Source organism: Rhipicephalus sanguineus, chromosome 6, assembly GCF_013339695.2.
Source record: "Rhipicephalus sanguineus isolate Rsan-2018 chromosome 6, BIME_Rsan_1.4, whole genome shotgun sequence".
Taxonomy (NCBI): Eukaryota; Metazoa; Arthropoda; class Arachnida; order Ixodida; family Ixodidae; genus Rhipicephalus; species Rhipicephalus sanguineus.
The window spans coordinates 58,382,097-58,388,508 of record NC_051181.1 but is presented as its reverse complement, the minus strand read 5'-3'; the positions used below and the strand labels follow the sequence as shown (position 1 = coordinate 58,388,508).

General features: G+C 48.8%; 1 long non-coding RNA gene across 1 annotated transcript; it reads right to left on the bottom strand.

The window, feature by feature from the left end:
- Positions 1-5,108: 5,108 nt before the first annotated feature.
- On the bottom strand, positions 5,109-6,175 carry LOC125758783 (uncharacterized). The gene is made up of 2 exons (XR_007416411.1): positions 6,086-6,175; positions 5,109-5,307 (listed from the first exon to the last, which is right to left on the bottom strand). It is a non-coding gene; the product is annotated as an uncharacterized LOC125758783 (long non-coding RNA).
- Between the last annotated feature and the right edge of the window lie 237 nt (positions 6,176-6,412).

The window sequence follows — 6,412 nt, the reverse complement described above, 5'->3', positions numbered from 1 at the left end:
TCTAGTGTACTTGTATTGTAGCCCCAAGAGAGCTTACAACGGGCTCTAAAGACGCCGCTCTTCCAGCTTTCGCTGTGACTGTGCTGCGGTTTCAGCGCAGGCCTGGCGTTTTTTTTTTCGTTGTTCGCGCTTCTCGGACGAGTGGCTGGCGCTCTGCTATCCCACTGCCGTTTGGAAGCGGCCGCGGGCGCGCTTTATTGACGCGCACGCTTGTGACATACGTCGAACTTGTAACGAGTACCTACGCTTGGTACCAGAGGTATATGCGACTTCTGTACAAAACCAAACATTTTCACGTGCCGCGCGAGCAGCGCAGCCAATGCGTTGCGCCTATTCGAGGGAATAGTCTAGATAATTATCTTATAAAATTCATATTCCGTGCCGAAGACATCAGCACAGTCCTTCTTAGCCTAATCACATAGAGCTGCCATGCAGACGCCGCACTGCCTTTCAAGCACTGCAAGGCGCATTCCCCTGGGAGTACGACAAACCCGGATGAGCAGTTCAGTAGTCATAATTCAGTTTTTGCTTCAGTGAGAGATACAGCGCAGCGCGGCCTGAAGATATTTATCATTGCGCAAGGTAAAGGCAACCACTGCTCCCAAGTGTACAGTCGCACGACCCTCCCAAAAAGTCAATTGCTAGGGTAACGTTCTGCGAGGAATCAGCAAGTAATGCGAATACTGTTGTGAACGCTCTGGCAGCAGTGCAGACAGACAGTGCATGGGCCTACCGGACACAAAGCCGTCCCACTCTCTACTCGAAAAGTAGCAGGTGCGTCCCAATAAAACATTTACCTTCCGGCCAGGTCTTTTCTTGAAAAATACATCCATTACAGAAAGAGTGGCACCGGTACCAACCAAAGGTATCGTGGGAATATTCTCAAGAAGTTCGTGAACCTTGTCTTAATGGAAACTGACCTCGACCCCCCCGGCCACGGAGGATAGTTGCCCAGTGGCGAGGAGGTAAGCGGTGGCTGGAGTCGTGGAATGTTAACCGTAGCTCGAGCATCGTAGGCGGAGTCAAGCTCCGCTCGTAGGCAGGCGAATCACTACGGGTATTCGGCTGGTACCTGTGCTGCTCGGCACTTGCATTCGAATGCCAATGGCTGTGATGTCGGCTTCAACGTGTGAACAACGCGGATAAAACAGAAAAAGCCGTGCGCAGGCGACGTCGCCTAGGGCAAAACCGGGCGATGTGTCCGCGAACACAGCACTGGTAGCACACGGGCGTTCACGAGGCCTATTGAATGCCGCTGCGTAGTGAGTATACTCCACAGGAATCAAATTAAGGAGGCCAGCTGTTGTAGGTATAATTGTTACGGGGCGCATAAGGCGGCTCGGCATTAGAAGCCGTTGGTGGTAGTGCCCTCAGCCGTGGACTGTCGTTGGAGTAGCTGCGCTCGTCCAAACTCGCAGCGTTGATGCTTGAGGATGGTGTACTACACTGGAGATCTCCAGCTTGCATGGGAACAGAAACATGGCGGCGCATTTCCTTGCGTACAGTGAAACGAATGGTGGAGGAAAGGTGGGCAGGTGGTAAATCTTGGCAAACATCGACGGTGGCGACCGTCGAGATGTTGGCCGCACATCTAAACTTCGATGTGATGCGAGGAGGTTTAATAGCCTAGTAAGTTCGGCAGTGTTTGATCACGTCAGCCGCGCTCTATAGACTCTCGTTGCCGATGAAGGATTGGGAAACGTCATCGCCAGCGCTTATGAGTATGTGGCCCACTTTGTCTTCTTACGTCATGTAGGCATCCACGACTTGCACAACTTCCGGACCGCTTCAAAGTACGTTCTGCGAGTCTCACCGGTGATTTGAGCCCTACTCGACAACATCTGCTCCGCACATTTATTCTTCGTTACTGGGTCTCCCAAGCGTTTTTAATTTCTTCCACAAATTCCTTCCAGGTTGTCAAAGTGTCTTCATGGTACTCAAACCATACCAGAGGTGTCAAATCTAGGAACAAACCCCCGCCAGACAACTGGCTAGCCGCATTCTAGTCGTTGGAACGGCTCACCCCCTGATAGTGGCTACGACATTCTTGCACTTCATCGCCGCGTTTCCCTGAGGAGGTTGACTGCTCCCTGTAGCGGTAAGCGACGTTCTTGCGGATGGTTGCTGGTTTTCTCCGTCTTTCCTCACAATTGTGACGATGAAACGCGTTTATTTACGAGATGGGCAGCGCAGAGGTGTAGTTGAGCTAAAATATTTCACGGCGTCGCTCGCGAGCCAGTTCAGCCTCGTTCTCATTGTCGATTCTGTGCAAGCCACTTTCAGTACAAGTGTTATGAAATTCATGTTTGCTTTGCATTTAATACATGCGCATTCATTTTCAAGCGAACAATTGAGAGTGTTGTATGGAGATTCATCGACATTGACATTCAATGCAGTTACTGGCGCACCTGCACAGGCGATAGGCGGCTTGTCCCTGTTTGGCGCAAGACTTACTTTGAAATTCCCAAGACTTATTTTGAATTCGTCTTTGAGAATCGCATTGCCGTCCTTGCTGAATAAATATGAGGAAAAAAGTAAGCATTCATGCGTTTACAAAAGCAGAATTTTGTGAAAGTTTTCTAACGCTTGGTTAATGTCTCTTTACATTATGTTGTTATATCAAATTAAAATGGCTAATAACACTTTGCGTTGTCGTCATTGTTGTTTCTTTCATGTTATGAAGTTTGCTTATGTGTGCATTAGACATTTCAACTACCATGTACTTAGATTTAGATGCACGTCAAAGAACCCCAGGTGGTCGAAATTTACGGAGCCCTCCCTTACGGCGACCCTCATAATCCTATCGTGGTTTTGGGACGTTAAACCCAAGATATTAGTATTATAAAGAGGTTTATTAGCGGCGACGATACTCGACGATACAGCGACAGTCAAGGCGGGGCCGACTCTCAGCGCGAGCTGCGTTCTCTTCGAAAAGCGAAAAGAGCCGAACAGGGCGACCCTCTATAAGGTGCTCGAGAGGACGACCCATTACCAAGTTCGAACGCTTCGCTACAGTATTATTATTATGACATTTTAACTAGAATACATTTGCTTTCGAAAATCTGGATTTTAATACCGTGGCCATGTACACGCGTGAGTAATGCGAAATGGAACACTAAAATTACCTCTTCAAGAACCTGCCGGCTTAACGCAGTTGGGAAGCGCAAAAATGTTCACGATAGGACATGCTCATGCGGAAAGCTATCTATATGGATTGCATAGATGATATCCTTATCAGTACGTTAGAATTAATCATTTAATTAGGGTGAATTCCGAGCTACAGCTCATGTCGCTCATGTTAGTGTACGTGGGCTCCCAGGCGATTCCAAGTGGTTTGTAACCGCTTTTTGCCTGAGGGGCCCTCAATGCGGTTGGAAATGAATGCTCTACTGCCTCATTGTTTGATGTCGTCGACATTATTTGCATCGCTTAGACTGCCACGATGAATCAGCACATGGATCGCTTCATGAGCGTCTTGCTTCAATGGTCGCTCTTCCATTTTCCTGCCAACCACGTCGAACACCGTACGTGAGGAGGTTGTCAACCTATTCTTTTACAACGAACGCAGCTCTTCATTCGACGCTTGTGACTTCGAAAGAATTTAGCGCTAGTAAACGCGCGCTATTTCTTTGCCTGCTGTAGAATACCTTCTTGCTTTACTGCGTACCGAAAGGTTGCCCACCCCCAATTTTCATATGATTTTTTCTTGGTTGTAGGTGGGCGACGTCTGGGGATGTCGCAGCAGAAGAGAGCCCCACTGAATTCCGTTTGCTTAGGTGCAGTCGTGGTAAAGTGGCAGGTCATTCTTTAAAGAACAAAACAAAGGCGCTTCGGGATTACCATAAATTCTTTGTTCAGATTGAAGACGTGGGCATATGACGCCTTCTGAGCATAGACGTCATATGCTAAAGCGTTTTCAAGAACCACCCTCTGAAGTATTATTGCTGGTATATAGTTTTTTTTATTAACATGAAGCATGGAAAACCTCACGTGCTATTGATCTAATGTGCTAGCGCGGGATACGAATTTTCATTCGAGTGCTTGCCTTACTTGTTGATGTTGAGGAGTATGCGCCAGAAATTTGCTTAATTGGAAGCGCGACAATTTGTTTTATGAATTATGCTGGTATTACGCGCACTCAATCTATATATTCGCTTCGCTTTCGTTTTCGCCATCGCTTTTCATTCTCTCTCTCAATCCTAACCTGCCTTGCGACGCCCGACAGTACAGGTGTGCTTCCTCCTGCTTCGTCACCAGAAGAACCTCTTCCGGTTTCTTCGACTTACTGTCCCTGTCTCTTTCGTGCTAATAATAATAATTTCTGGGGTTTAACGTCCCAAAACCACGATATGATTATGAGAGACGCCGTAGTGTAGGGCTCCGGAATTTTCGACCACCTGGGGTTCGTTAACGTGCACCTACATCTAAGTACACGGGCCTCAAACATTTTCGCCTCCACCGAAAATGCAGCCGCCGCGGCAGGGATTCGATCCCGCTGTATCGTTGCGTCCAGTAAAGCAAACATGCTGCACCGGGCGATGGGGGAAAACAGGACCGGCTTTATTGCACACGAGTACATATATAGGATTTAGAAGGGGGCGTGTCATTACGCCATTAACAGATAAGCTCTTCGAGTAGAACGTTCAACAGATACGAAACGCTTTCGTGGCACACGTGTAGCGCTCGGCGCCCAAAATACGATACATCTTCCTCTGTTTGAAAACAAAACAAGGAAAGGGAAAATAACATCAATGAAAGTTGCGAGGCACGCTAGTTCAAGGCACTTGCACGAAGTTCTGGTCGTAGGCCAGACGTTGAGGCACTCGACGTTGTCTGAGCGACCTTCTTGGGACTTGTGTGGACGAGACACTTGTTGAGGCAATGGGCTGTGCGGGCGTAGACGGAGCTATGCATTCTGCACGTCGATGTGCCAGCGCGTTGGTTTGGCTAGACTTTACCTCGATATAGTCGTCGTCGTATTCCTGGTTGTTGTGTCGGAAGGGCCCCCGCGTGAGTAGCAGGTGCTGCCGGTTGCGCCTGATCACCGTGCCGTTTTCTGTGACGACTGTATACAACCTGGGGTGACCAGCAGACTTGAGCACTTTAGCTTTCGTCGCCCATGTTCCTTTCTTTATCCGGACCGTATCTCCCGGGCTCAGGTGCGCCAGTGGTCTCCTAGAGTGGTCTGTCTGAGGACGCCGGAGCACCTCGTGCCTGGTGTTGCCTTGAACGTCAGGAATAGTTGTGCGGAGCCGTCGTCCCATCAGCAGCTCAGCGTGCGATGCGCCGCACTCGAGCGGGGTGGTCCTGAAAGCAAGCAGTCCCAACCAGAAATCTTGTTTCGCTTCAATTGTTTTTTTTTGAGGATGCGCTTTGCTATCTGAACACCTTTTTCCGCCAAGCCATTAGAGCTTGGGTATCCTGGACTAGACGTTACATGCTTGAAATCATACAGTTGTGAGAACAACGCAAATTCATGACATGAAAATTGAGGGCCATTGTCAGAGCAAACTTTCATCGGAATGCCGTGCCTAGCAAAAATGGCACTTGTTACTTCAATGATTGTTTTGGCCGTGATATCTTTGAGGAGTTCAACTTCTGGGAAGTTTGTCAGGGCGTCGTAAACGCACAGGTACGACCTCCCGCCGTATTCAAAAATGTCAATGCCGACGCGGTACCACGGTTGGTCCGGCACGGCGCGCATCAGTAAAGGCTCTCGAGGCTGGCTATATTCGTACTTTTTGCAGAGAGAACATGTCTGGACGAATGATTCTATGTCAGAGTTCATTCCCGGCCAAAAAACTAGTTGTCTTGCCCTGGCTTTGCTCTTGTTGATTCCCAAGTGCCCTTGGTGAATTCTTTCCAGTGTCTCGCCTTTCATGCTAGCCGGAATAACCACTTTGCAGACTTTGAGCAGGACCCCTTTCATGTTTGATAACTCTCCCTCGAATCGTTTCCACGGCCCCTCCAAGCACTTTCCAGCTTCTAGGTCCCGCAGCACGTTCCTTAGTTGTTCATCTCGCGCCGTTTCCGTGGCTAGCCGCCTCCATGTGCCCTCACTAACAAGTGAAGAGACTGTACTCACGGCATGTACTTCTACATCGTTGCTGTCGAGGTCGCAGGCCGTTGTCTTCGTCGTGGCACGTGACAACATGTGAGCCAGGAGGAGCTGCTTACCTGGAACAAATTTCAATTGAACGTCATAACGCAGCAATCTCAAAAAGAACCTTTGCAACCTCGGAGGCATGTCACCAATCGCCTTCTGGGAGATTGCGATCAAAGGGCGGTGGTCTGTTTCAGCAATAAACTGGCGACCATAGACGAAGTGATTAAACCTTTCACAGCCAAACATCACTGCCATAGCCTCTTTTTATATTTGAGAATAACGCTGTTGTGTTTCGGTAAGCGCTCG